This window comes from Mobula birostris, chromosome 18, assembly GCF_030028105.1.
Source record: "Mobula birostris isolate sMobBir1 chromosome 18, sMobBir1.hap1, whole genome shotgun sequence".
Taxonomy (NCBI): domain Eukaryota; kingdom Metazoa; phylum Chordata; class Chondrichthyes; order Myliobatiformes; family Myliobatidae; genus Mobula; species Mobula birostris.
Window position 1 is genome coordinate 15,347,743 of NC_092387.1, and position 14,601 is coordinate 15,362,343.

The window sequence follows — 14,601 nt, forward strand, 5'->3', positions numbered from 1 at the left end:
AAGATCTTCTATCCCAATGTGCAAAGCCTTTCCATCATTTACAGGACAGGAGAGTGAAGCCGTTCTATGTTCTTGTGTAACACTCACAAAATTCTGGTGGAGCTCCACCAGATCAGGCAGCATCTATGGAGGGAAATGAACTGTTCACATGTTGGGCTGAGATCTTTCATAAAACTGAAACTGTTTATTCCCTCCTGACCTGTTGAGCTTCTCCAGCATTTTGAGTGTGTTGCATCTGCAGAACTGCTTGTGTCCCTGTACTCGCGTGGTTGGTTCAACAGCATACCAGGAGTTTGGAACCAACCATCTCAGACTTCCCAGCAACACCCACATCCCGTGAATAAAAACAAAAAAAGTTGCCCTTTGAATCTCAATGAATAGATATCAAAGTCCGTAAGAAGAGGCAGACCGGGCTGGCACACATTTGATATGCACTGGATTTTCATTAATCCTGACCATAATCAGCAAGTAAAAGATGTGAAAAGTTTAAAGGTAATTTTAAACTAAACCACTCATCAGGAAAGGAATTGGAGCGAAGCACAAACTGCTGAAGGAACTCAGTGGTTGGGCTGCACTTGTGGAGGGAAATGGCCAGTCACCATTTTGGAAGTGGACTGGAAACTTGAGGGGAGATAGACTGGAAAGAGGGAAGGGAAGGGGTGGGACAGGAACTAGTGAGTGAGAGGTAGATCCAGGTGAGGGGTGATAGGCTGGAAAGAGGGAAGGGGTGGGACAGGAGGTAGTGGGTGATAGGTGGATCCAGCTGAGGGGAGATAGGCTGGTGGTGGAGGGAAGGGTGAAGGTAGAGACAGAGTTTTGAAGTTAGTAGGTGGAAGTAAGAATCTGCTGCATATGATGGAATCTGATAAGATAGGAAGGTGATGAGTAGAACCAGATGAGGGAGATGGTGTGATTAACTGGAGGGAGAGGTCCCAGTGGAAGGAGAGTGTGATGAGGGGCCGTTAGAAAGAAGAGACTGTGTGGAAGGACCTTGGTGCTTCAGAAGAAGAGAGAAGCTGACACAGGCAGAGCAGATTGAGAAGGGACAGGATCTAATATCCCACTAGATATGTAGAACAATATTGGGTTTAAACTAACAGTTAGCCCAATCCATTTCTCTCTGTCTGCACAGGGATCCTATGGACTTCATAACAGACAACACATCCTACCATCGAAGCATCTTGAAAGGGCGGTGCTTCAGGAAAGCAGCATCCACCATTAAGGAACCCTCATGCCCTGTTTGCGTAATTACCACCAGGGAGGAGGTACGGGACCCTGAAGACTCACACTCAATGTTTTAGGATCAGCTTCTTTCCCTTGGCCATCTATGAACCCGTGAACACTACCTTATGATTCCTTTTTTTGCACTATTTATTTATTCATCAATTAATTAATTTATTTCTCTGTTTGTTTTATGAAACTTATAGTAATATTAACATCTTGCCCTGTGCTGCAGCCACAAAACAACAATTTGCATGACATTTGTAAGTGATAATAAACCTGATTCTGACTCTGAATAACGAGCTGTTGATTTCAGAGCCACTTCCTCCCAGACAGCTTCACTGGTCGTTCTCTGGACAGTGAGAGAGGGAGGGGATATTGGGGTGGGGTGGTGTGAACTGGCACAGTGATGAACCTGGACCAGGGTCATGTGGTGTGGAGTGCCATGACATGGCGTGGCATGGTTGGGAATTTGTTGTTTTGTGCCAGCAGTTCAGTGCAGGCATAACACATTTTTATACGTTACAATAAATAATCGTGCAAAAGATAAATGGCGAGGTGGTGTTCATGGGTTCAGAAATCTGATAGCGGGGAAGACACACTATGTCCTCAATGGTGGGGAGGCTCGTGTCTGTGACAGGTTCTTCACTGAATCTTTATTGAATCTTCGCTGAGTAAGCAATTCAAGGGATACGAGGAAAGCAAGTAAAGAGAGGTGAAATACAGGGCAGCCATATTTTACGGGAGCCTCCTCCTCTCCTTCATAATTCACCGATTATTCAGCACAGCATCATTCCAAAATCTAGCTTCAACTGCTGGGATGAGGTGAGGTGTTTCCCGTGAGCCTTTAGATTTTCTTTACAAATATAACTCTGAACAGAGCGGTACAGTCAGTACAGGCCCCTTGGCTCATTATGCTGTGCTGGGCCTTTAACCTACTCCAAGATCGATTTAATCCTTCCTTCTCATCTGACCTGATAATTACACCCTCTGGTATTATCCATTTCTGCCCTGGAAGAAAGCACTGGCTGTCCACTCTATCAAAGCACCTTGAACAAATCACCCCTTGTCTTCCTTCTCTCCAGAGAGAAAAGCCCTGCTTTGCTCAATCTATCCTCATAAGCCATGCTCTTCAATCCAGGCAGCATCCTCTTAGCAAACCCCCTTTGCGATGGTTAAATTCACAGAGTAGAAGGTGACTGGAAAACTTAAATCACCATAAGTTATGGACTTCAGCAAGGCCTTTGACACGGTCCTGCATAGGAGGCTGATCTGGAGGGTTAGGTCCTATAGGTTTCCACAAATAAAATGTAGTGAGGCGTTTTATGTTTAATGAAACCTGTAACACATTTTATTCAACTCTGAAACCTAAACAAAAGCCTGCTAAAAATCCTTACGACGTCATCACATCAGACCAATCTCTCAAAGCGAAACCTCAACTCAATGTTGATGGTTGTAAATTATGTACATTTTTTCTAATTTCATTACCCTACACAGCCCCCCCCCCCCAATTCACTAAAACCAGCACTGTGAGTCTGTCTGGTCCCCGTACGAGCTGCCTGGCTCGTTTCCTGTGTTCCATGGCTGGAGGAACCGCAGGGGCCTGTGGCTGGTCCAGAGGTTCATTGACACGCTGATGGTCATGTTGTGATGCCAGATGCATGGCAGCAGAATACTGCAAATCTCGGCGGGTCAGTTTGAAGCGATCTACCAAAATGCATTCAGGTTTACCCCTCTTATCTATGACAAAAATCTTTTCACCCCATTTCAAAGCATGGAACGACCCATCACAGGGGGCCTAAGGGGATGTTGGTGTGCGTCGTGGCAGATGAAAACAAACGAGGCGGAGTGTAGGTCAACAGGAACCCAAGAGTGCTGTACGCCATGATGGGAGATCGGGATGGGTGAAAAGGAATTGAATTCACTGAGGAGGGAGAAACGCTGTTGAGAGGCCGACCAGGTGGCTGTGGCATCAGGAATAAAGTCAACTAACACTTGTAATGTCTGTCTGTACCCCGACTCTGTCAAGGATGACTGCAGGTTCTCTTTTGGAGCCATTCTGAGCCCCAGCAGGACCCACGGGAGATGATCATCCCAAACCTCATTGGTCAGGGAAGCCCTCAGAGTAGTCTTTAAGGAGGGGTGAAATCACCCGCACAGGCCATTGGACTGCGGGTGATATGCTGTGGTGTGATGTATCCTAGCGCAGAGGTCCTGGGCCATTGCCCCCCAGAGGTCTGATATGAACTGGGGACCGCGATCAGAGGAAGTATCAGATGGGGCGCCAAACCGAGTAACCCAGGTGCTGATGAACACCCAAGTCTGTGGCTGTCATTGATGCTAGTTTGATACGTCATGGTACAAAGGTGCATGAAACCATGGGATAGGGAAAGAGGACCAACAAGGTCCACAATGACATGGTCAAACTGTTGCTCAGGGACCTCAAAAGGTTCCAATGGCACCTGAACATGACGGTTAACTTTTGCCCGCCGGCACTCCACGCAGGCTGCATTCCAATCACGCACGTCCTTTCTAAGGCCATGCCAAACAAACTTTAGTGCCACCAGTTTCTGTGAGGCCTTTCGGCCCAGATGTGAGAGGCTATGTATTGAGTCAAAAACAGTCCACCTCCAGTTTGCGGGCACCATGGGGCGAGGGTGACCGGTTGGGACATTGCACAGGACAGAAATCCTGGCTTCCCTGAACCTAATGTCAGCCAACTGCAGACCTGTGACTGAGCCTCAGCTTGGACAAACCAAGTGATGGCATTTTATTCCCAAAACTCCGGCAGCTTCAAAGCATCTGCATTGGCCAACATATTCAATAGCTCCGCAATCGTACCAGGGTCACCGATGTAGGTTTTTGCAAATAAAACTAAATGAGGTGTTTTATCTTTAATGAAACCCCTAACACATTGTCTTGAACTCTGAAACCTACAGACAAAATCGTGCTAAAAATCCCCACGTAACGTCATCACGCCAGATCAGACTCTTACACTGAAACTCCAACTCAATGTCGATGGATGTGAATTATGTTCATTTCTCCCAACTACGACAGATTACGGTCCCATGAGGTCCAGTGTCAGCTGGCCAAAACTGGCCTGGTTGTGTGAGGCAGAGTGATCTTGCAGGGTTGTGTCTCAGAGAGGTGGACCTGTGACCTGCGATGTTCCACAGGGGTCAGTGGGCCTGTGACCTGAGGTGTTTCAGAGAGGTGGACCTGTGACCTGCGGTGTTCCCCAGGGGTCAGTGCTGGGTCTCCTGTTATTTGTCATCTGTATTAATCATTTGGATGAGAATATAGTCGGTATGTTTAATAAGTTTGCAGATGACACCAGATCGGTGATGGAGTGTACAGTGAAGACTGTTATCTACAATTGTGATGAGAGATCTAGGCGAGGATGATCGGATGCACGTGCTGGAGTACCTGAGGCTGGAATCAAGACACAATGCAAGACTTAAACGAGAACAGAGAACTAACTGGACCCTAGCCGATAATCCAAGTAGAGCTGACGATAGAGCACTGAACCTCCATTCAGGTGCTCCTTACATATTGAAATCCTGATGCCAAAGCATGGCTGCCAATTACTGGGACAGTCCTGAATCTTTAAAGTGGCCGCACCAGTATCCGTATTCTGGAAGAGTCAGAGCGTCTAAAGCCCAGAAGCTGGTGTGGTTGGGTGTGTATCGTAACAGGACCTCCTCCCCGTTGAACCTTGTGGAACACCTCAAGTCACAGGTCCACCTCTCAGAAACACAACTGTCCAACATCACTCTGCCTCATACAACCAAGCCAGTTAAGGCCAGCTCCTGACAGCCCTGGTTGATCAGAGAAACAGTGATGGTAGTCATGGATGAGAGCCGAACCCAAGATGTCCCTTTCAGGAACCCAGCACCATTCCTCGGGTCTGGATCCTTCCCAGTCCATGAGGAACTGCCAAACACCCTGAACAGTTCGTGTATCCAATATTCTTCTCATGGTGAAGACCTGTTCCCCATCGACAAACCTGGGGGGTGGCGGGACTCATGGTTGGGGTTAAAGGACTGGAGTTCACAGGTTTTAATTTGGAAATGTGGAAAGTGGGATTGATCTTGAGGTCCTGGGGAAATGCAGGGTGTAAGCCATTGGGTTTACTTCCCTGAGAACCTTGAAGGGTCCAATGAACTTGGGCCCCAATTTCCTAGATCCCATCTGGAGAGGCAAATCCTGAGTCGACAGCCAGACCTGTTGCCCAGGTTGCAAAACTGGTCCCTGTCTTCTCTTGCAGTTAACCTTCCAGGTAGAGGCCAACAAAATCTCCCTTGCCCTAGTCCATTTCTCCTTGCAGGTTGGAAGTGATCTTCAGCCACAGGAGACCCAATCTCTGCCTCCTGCTCAGGGAAAAGTGGCAGAGAATACCCAAACTGGCATTCAAACAGAGACATCCCATGTGCCAAATGCTGCAAAGTGTTGAGGGTGACCACTGTCCTAGTTGCACCATTCATCTGATCTTTCTGAGGCCAGGCATCTTAGGATTCATTCTAAATCTTGGTTCACCTGCTCCGTCTGGCCATTGGACTGCGGGTGAAATCCAGAGGAAAGTCTTGCTGTTTTCCCTATCAGTTTACAGATCACCCTCCAAAAACGTGACACAAATTGCGGACTGTGATCTATTAAACTATGGAGCTCAGATTTAGAGTGAATGGGGAAAGATTTAACGGGAACCTGAGGGGAAATTTTTTCACTCACAGGAAGGTGGGTATATAGAAAAGGTGCCAGAGAAAGTGATAGAAGTGGGGACAATTTCAATGTTTAATAGACATTTAGACAGGTACAGATTGGGCCTCGTCAGCCACGGTTGGCAGCTCACCTACGACAAGGAAAACTCTGATCTCAAACCTCCATTGCCTTGCGGATATATCTACTCACGGGGAAGGCTTCAGGAGTAAACCGCAAGAGGAAAATTCAGAACTAGAGTCCCTAAGGTGGTCTTGCATTGCGTTCAATGCTGACTGGCAACTTCTGTGATGCTGCTGGTACCAAACTGTATCTGTCTCTACATTTCCTTTGGGTTCATCAGATGTGTGGAGAGAGGGAGCTTGCTACATGGGCAACAGCTTACTCTCCATATCGTATCGCCCAGGCTTGCGTATCTAGACAGCTAGGACACAATATCCATGATCAACTCTGACCAATGGAGGTCTTAGAGACAGGTACATGAATAGAAAAGGTTTAGAAGGATATGGTCCAAATGTAGGCTAATGGGACAAGCTCATATTGGCCATTTGGTCAGCATGGACAAGTTGGGTTGAAGGACCTACTTCCATTCTCTGATTATGACCAGAGTCTCGCAGGTTCCATAAAGGCTGCATTCAGACTTCCTGCAAAGACCCATCTCCTTCTTGCCCAGTACAATTGGACTGTAAGTAAAGGGTCATTGGAAGCATTCGTCAACATCTCAGAGGATCTTTCCTGGGCCCAGTGTGTTGATGCAATCATGAAGGAGGCATGACAGCGGCTATACAGTAATTCATTAGGAGTTCGAGGAGATCACCAAAGACCTTGGGAAATTTCTACCCATGTACGGTGGAGAGCATTCTGATTAATTGCTTCTCCACCGGGTATGGAGACTCCAATGGACTGGATTGAAAAAAAGCTGCAGAGAGCTGTAAACTCCCCCCTCTCCATCACGAGCACAACCATGTACAACATGAAGGACATCTACAAAAGGCAGTGCCTCATGTCAGGTGCATCATTAAAGTGTGTCATTAGAGTGTATCATTAAAGACCCTCATCACCCAGGACATGCCCTCTTCTCATTGCTACCATCAGGGAGGAGGTACAGGAGCCTGAAGAGACGCACTCAATGTTTTAGAGACAGTGTCTTCCTCTCCACCATCAGATTTCTGAATAGTTCATTGAAAATTACTTCATTATTTCTCTTCTGCATCATTTATTTATTTTATTCTTTTATTGTAACTGACAGAAGTTTTTTTGATGACTTGCACCTTACTGCTGCCACAAATTAATAAATTTCACGATATATATCAATTATAATAAACCTGACTCTGATTTGCCGAAATGGCTATGCTGAGATCACTGGTAAACTGTAGGCAGGCTGGCAAAAACTGAGACTGAGTGTAGTCTGTTAAAGGACTGTGTGCGTGTGTGCGTGCGTGTGTGCGTGCGTGTGCGTGCGTGTGTGTGTGTGCGTGCTGTCACTAACGCAAAACTGGCTGCAGAGAGGAGAGTTGGAGACTTTCAGCCACTATCTGATAGTGCAGGCATCACTCAGCAGTGATGTGCCTCTCCTGGCACTGGTCAGATTCCTGGTTCTTTACCAACAAGGTAGGTTACCCTGACCCTCAATCAAAATTGGATGAGTCAAAGGCTTTTGAAATCATTCATAATGCCCCCGTCAGTTCTGCACTTGGCCTAGAGAAAATCCCTGGAACTGGTGAAGAAGTTTTTGTCAGCCTCACATTCTCAGGTGAAGACGTCAAACAAATGGAGCTTACATCTGATGCTCAGCTAACGGGAATAGATGGCTGATGATCTTTGAAGGTGGCAGGTAACACCAAAAAGGTTAGAAAATCCATTCAAGGTCTCAAAAGCTTTTTAAATAAGGTAGAATAGCAAGGACCTAAGCCTAAAAAAATTAAACCTAAACACCTAAATTAAACTTTAAAACTTATAGAACTGAAACTTTATCAAAGTCTGCTTGGGCCTCTGCTGGAGATTGGTCCATTTCTGCTCACCACATGTTGGACAGGTTCCTGGAGAATTCACCACACGATTCCATGCCTGCCAGTTGAAGTAGCTACCTATTTCACATCTCCAACACTTGTTTCTAAACCCACTGAAAAATTAGCTCAGAAAAAAATGGATGGATGTGGCTGTTTTAATATCCTTATGATTTTTCTCCTAAATGCTCCAGAGATTAACTATTGGCCATTGGGAGAGGGGGTTGGTAATAGTAGTTTAACAATAATAAATGCCAAGCCCTTGGGCAGGGTACAAAGGGGATGTATTGATGTTCGTTGGAAGAAAAAGACTGGGAGAAATTTCTTGCAGTTCTTCAAGGGAAAATGCATTGAGATGGTCTCTAGGAGTAGCAAGATCTGGGATAATGGACTTTGGTTTTGCTGAGGAGCTGAGTCTACACACCCTGCGGGAGAGCGCAGTGGGAGGAAGTTATGTTAGAGGCAAAAAGTGATTTCCAGTCACAGAAAGCTTTGCAAAAACCAGACTGACTTAGAAACTAAAGGGTGAGGCAGTTGGCCACCATTCTGTTCCCAAACAATCTGGCTGCTGTGGGAAAGAATTAATTGACTCAGAAACAACGTATTTGCTGGGAATCCATTCAAATATTTGCAGACTTACAGGCAATTGTCCCTGGAACAGTTATCGGCTCAAGTCCTGTTCGAGAGTTCAATATGTAGGCTCACTCCATGATGCACTGCTGCCAAGTTTTTAACCTTGCAGGTGAATTAAGAAGGTATTTTAAGACCTATTTTTGAAACACAACACCAATATTTATCACTCAACCAACGTTAATAAACAAGATTAATTAATCTGTCACATCTGGCACTGTGCTGAGGGTATTTACTCTCTGCTGACCTCACGACCAACTGCAATTCAGAACTGAGTGAAATATGACGTGGTTAGTCACACAACTTTCATTCTCCTTTTCTGTCCTTCAGTCCCAGACCAATTTATTTCAGTTCTGTGCCCCTTAGATTGTTTACAATTATCTTGATATTGCGAAAATGTTGTGCTGACATTATCAATTGGCAGTCCAGGAACAGTCTTGCTATTCTGGTTCCTGGGAGGACATGTGCGCAGATGTTAACAGTACAGACCTACATTTTCCCAAGTATTAATTTCAATGACAGGAAAAAAAAAACAGTAAGGCTGCACACTAAACACTCAAAGTATTTTCACAACTGTTTGTGCTCCTAAAGGCTGTGTACCAAGAGAAATAATCCATCAAGTTCGTTCTTGGAAGGCTGGGTATCACTGACCTCACTCTTTGCCCAACTCTGGTAGCCAATTCCAGGACACAGTTAAAAATTACCCACAATGTTGTGGGACCAGTCGTGTATATTATGTGGTCTGTCGAGAGCCGAACATCATTACTACTGTGTCTGTACAGTCAGAATAACACACAGGCCTTGTTCAGTGCCTACCCTGTCTCCACTCAGTCACGGTGCTGCATTCTGAAAGGAGAAGAATCCTATGAGTTCATCTGTCACCCACAAGCAGTGAGAATAGGATTGTTTATTATTCACAGCACATACTTTCTCATCACTTTCTCTACTATATGGGGACATAAGATAGATATATATAGAAGCAACTACATAAAATTAACACAGTACTAAATGGTAGGTTATAAAACCGTACTCTCAGCATCAGACAATAAAAAAAAAATATCCTTTTCAGAAACGACAACTGGAAACCTTAGAAAAAAACTTCTAGCCATAAGTTAGGCTGCCAGCTTTGTGCTAATTAGAAGACGGAGTAATGTACTTTCCTGTTTAACCCTTACATACTGTTCAGGTCAAATTTGATCCGTTTTGACATTTGACAGCAGTAAAAACACCCTAAATGCCTTTTTTTTTAGCCGAAATTTGATGACTTTTCCTAAAGTGACCCAAAATGCGCAAAAATGAAAGTATTTAAAAATGTTATACTTTTGTACAGGTAATACAAATGTTTGTACATTGAGGCTGTTCCTGGTCAAATTTGACTCATATCTATTGAAATGGATTTTAGATCTCTGAAACATTAATTAAGGATTAATCACCCATTTATTAATGTCAGATCGGCTAATTATACATTCTAAATAGATCTGTGGTTCAAAATTTGGTATAGACACTTGTTATGAGGGAATTCTTGGGCCGGGTCAAAATTGACCCGGACCATACTGTGAAGGCGTAGAATATGAACTGTATGTAAGGGTTAAGATCAAATAAATCACAATAATCAATTTTTGGCTTGCAGGCTACATAATCAAAGCCTCCACCCACCACGGAATTCTCCCTTCACCCTCGTTGCATCAGACAGTAGATACAAAAGCCTGAAAGCACACACCACCAGGCTCAAAAACAGCTTCTATCTGACCCTTGAATATGCCTCTTGTCCTGCACTCCGTTACTGTTTTTCCCTTGTACTGCCTCAGTGCACTGATGTGCTGAAATCACCTGTATGGGTGCCATGCAAAACAGAGTTTTTCACTGAACCTCGGTATGTGACAGTAATAAACCAATTAACAGTCACAGAAAGATCATGACAAGCGCATTCTGTGCACGGGATATAATGGATGTCATATATCATAGAAGCTCTTTAAAATGTGTTACCACCAATATTTGAACCTAAACATCAACTTTTCTATTTGTGAGACCTTTCTATTGGAAAATCCTCTCTACATTTTTTAAAATACAACAGTTCCTACTTTGCACAGATACTTCAGTGGGAGTGATGTCGATACCTGTTAAGTAGGTACCGTGCACAATCCTGATTTGATGGAGACAGATGTGAGAAGCACGGAGGAACATCTGGAGAAACTTCTGAAATGCCCGCTTCGCTGCCGCTGCTACTGTGCAATCAAGAATGTCTGGAGGGGAAGGCCCCAAATCCTCGGCTTTGCCTATTGCCTGCTGCTGGGGCTGGGGTCGAAGCGCTCGGCAGAGATGGTGTCGGAGGGCTGGTCAGAGGCTCAAAGTTTTTGGACGGACTGAAGAGTCGGCTGTGGTCGAGTGCTTCCAGGGTGCTGCATCGGCAAGTTTGTGGCACTGGAGGTTCATGGCAGGGAGAGTGTTTCTTCCTTCTATCATCTGCGTGAGATGATGGGACTTTCGAGAGACTTTGAGACTTTTTTTTTACCGTGCCCATGGTCTGTTCTTTATCAAATTACAGTATTGCTTTGCACTGTTGTAACTATATGTTACAATTATGTGGTTTTTGTCAGTTTTTCAGTCTTGGTTTGTCTTGTGTTTCTGTGATATCATTCTGGAGGAACATTGTATCATTTCTTAATGCATGCATTACTAAATGGCAATAAAAGAGGACTGTGTGTCCTCATAATCTAATCTAATCTAAAACATTCCTGTGACTAGTGGTGTGCCACAGGGATCAGTGCTGTGTTATTTGTCATCTATATCAATGATCTGGATGATAATGTGGTAAATTGGGCAGCAAGTTTGCTGATGATACAAAGATTGGAGATGTAGTAGACAGTGAGGAAGGTTTTCAGAGCCTGCAGAGAGACTTGGACCAGCTGGAAAAATGGGCTAAAAAATGGCAGATGGAGTTTAATACTGACAAGTGTGAGGTATTACACGTTGGAAGGACAAACCAATGTAGAACATACAGGGTTAATGGTAAGGCACTGAGGAGTGCAGTGGAACAGAGGGATCTGGGAATACAGATACAAAATTCCCTAAAAGTGGCGTCACAGGTAGATAGGGTCATAAAGAGAGCTTTTGGTACATTGGCCTTTATTAATCAAAGTATTGAGTATAAGAGCTGGAATGTTATGATGAGGTTGTATAAGGCATTGGTGAGGCCGAATCTGGAGTATTGTGTTCAGTTTTGGTCACCAAATTACAGGAAGGATATAAATAAGGTTGAAAGAGTGCAGAGAAGGTTTACAAGGATGTTGCCGGGACTTGAGAAACTCAGTTACAGAGAAAGGTTGAATAGGTTGGGACTTTATTCCCTGGAGCGTAGAAGAATGAGGGGAGATTTGATAGAGGTATATAAAATTATGATGGGTATAGAGTGAATGCAAGCAGGCTTTTTCCACTGAGGCAAGGGGAGAAAAAAACCAGAGGACATGGGTTTAGGGTGAGGGGGGAAAAGTTTGTAGGGAACATTGGGGGGGCTTCTTCACACAGAGAGTGGTGGGAGTATGGAATGAGCTACCAGATGAGGTGGTAAATGTGGGTTCTTTTTTAACATTTAAGAATAAATTGGACAGATACATGGATGGGAGGTGTATGGAGGGATATGGTCCATATGCAGGTCAGTGGGACTAGGCAGAAAATGGTTCGGCACAGCCAAGAAGGGCCAAAAGGCCTGTTTCTGTGCTGTAGTTTCTATGGTAATCTATGGAAAACAGATTATTATCTGAATGGTGGCCGATTAGGAAAAGGGGAGGTGCAACGAGACCTGGGTGCCATTATACACCAGTCATTGAAAGTGGGCATGCAGGTACAGCAGGCGGTGAAAAAGGCGAATGGTATGCTGGCATTTATAGCAAGAGGATTCGAGTACAGGAGCAGGGAGGTACTACTGCAGTTGTACAAGGCCTTGGTGAGACCACACCTGGAGTATTGTGTGCAGTTTTGTTCCCCTAATCTGAGGAAAGACATCCTTGCCATAGAGGGAGTACAAAGAAGGTTCACCAGATTGATTCCTGGGATGGGAGGAATTTCATATGATGAATGACTGGATGAACTAGGCTTATACTCATTGGAATTTAGAAGATTGAGGGGGGATCTGATTGAAACGTATAAAATCCTAAAGGGATTGGACAGGCTAGATGCAGGAAGATTGTTCCCGATGTTGGGGAAGTCCAGAATGAGGGGTCACAGTTTGAGTATAAAGGGGAAGTCTTTTAGGACCGAGATTAGGAAAAACTTCTTCACACAGAGAGTGGTGAATCTGTGGAATTCTCTGCCACAGGAAACAGTTGAGGCCAGTTCATTGGCTATATTTAAGAGGGAGTTAGATATGGCCTTTGTGGCTAAAGGGATCAGGGGGTATGGAAGGAAGGCTGGTGCAGGGTTCTGAGTTGGATGATCAGCCATGATCATACTAAATGGCGGTACAGGCTCGAAGGGCCGAATGGCCTACTCCTGCACCTATTTTCTATGTTTCTATGTTTCTATCCTGCAGATGTGAAAGGAACCAAGGAAGATTCAAGGTTCCTGTCCTTTATTATCACATCCCGATGTCCTTCAACCCTCAAAACAACCGAAATGCTGGAAATATTCAGTAACTCAGGCATCATCTGGGGAAGAGAAACAATAATCTGGGTTTCTGATCATCCATCAGAATGGGGAAGGAATGAGTTAGTTCTCAGTATCTGAGGTGAAGGAGGGTGGGGGTGGGTGCAGGATGGATAAAACAAAGGGAATATCTCTGAGAGGGGTGGCCAAGTGACTCAAAGTGAAAGCCATTATGCTTCTTTGCCTGTGCAACCTGTTGCTGATAGCAGCAGGCCAAACTAGAAAGGGAAAAACTGAGACAAAACGTTGACAGTAGAAATGGCCAATTCAGATACAGGTAGAAACAAAGAGGGAGTTACTTAAAGTTAGAGAGATTGATATTGAGTCTGAATAAAAGACAAACACAAGGAAATCTGCAGATGTTGGAAATCCAAATCAATGCACACCGAATGCTGGAGGAACTCAGCAAGTCAGGCAGCATCTATGGAAAAGAGTAAACAGTTGACATTTCAAGCCAAGACACTTCTTCAGAACTGAGAAGGAAGGGGGAAGATGCCAGAATAAAAAGGTGGGAGGGGTCAACGGGTGGGTGAGAAAGGTCAAAGGGCTGGAGAAGAAAGAATCTATCAGGAGAGGAGAGTGGACAATAGGAGAAAGAGGAGGAGGAGGGCACCCAAGGGGAAGTAATAGGCAGGAGGGAAAAGTGAAAGGTCAAAGTGCAGAATAGCGGAAAGGGAGATGGAAATCCATTCACCGGAAAGAGAAATCGATATTCATGCCATCAGGTCAGAAGGTACCCAGACAGCATATAGGTGTTTCTCCTCCACCCTGAGGGTGGCCTCATCTTGGCAACACACTAGAATGTGAATGGGACTCGGAATTAAAATGCTTGGCCACCGGGAGGTTCTGCTGGTGGCATATGGTATGGAGGTGCTCAATGAAGCAAGCCCCCAATCTTGATGGGGGATAGAAGTGTACAGGGGCTGGACAACCATGGTGAAATTGAGGTGCTGAGGACCAGGGAACTGAAAGTTATTGAGGAGATTGAGGATATGAGAAGTGTCTTGGATGCGGGTGGGAAGGGGCTGAACCAAGGGGGATAAGATAGAATCGACCTACGAGGACACAAGCTCAGTAGGGCAGGAGCAGCGGTGACAATAGGCTTACCCGCACAGTCAGGATTGTGGATCTTGGGAAGGAGGTAGAAGTGAGCAGTGTGGGGTAAGGGAACTACGAGATTGGTGGCAGTGGCTGGGTGCATGAGGTCAGTGACGGTGTTGGGGACAGTTTTCTGATGATGTGGAATGGGGTCTTCCTCGAGGGGTAGGTATGAGGAGGTGTCTGAGAGTTGCCGCCTGGCCTCAACAAGGTGGAGGTCAGTCTGCCACACTACAACAGCCCACCACCACCCCCCCCGCCCACCATGTCTGCGGGTTTGATGGTTTGG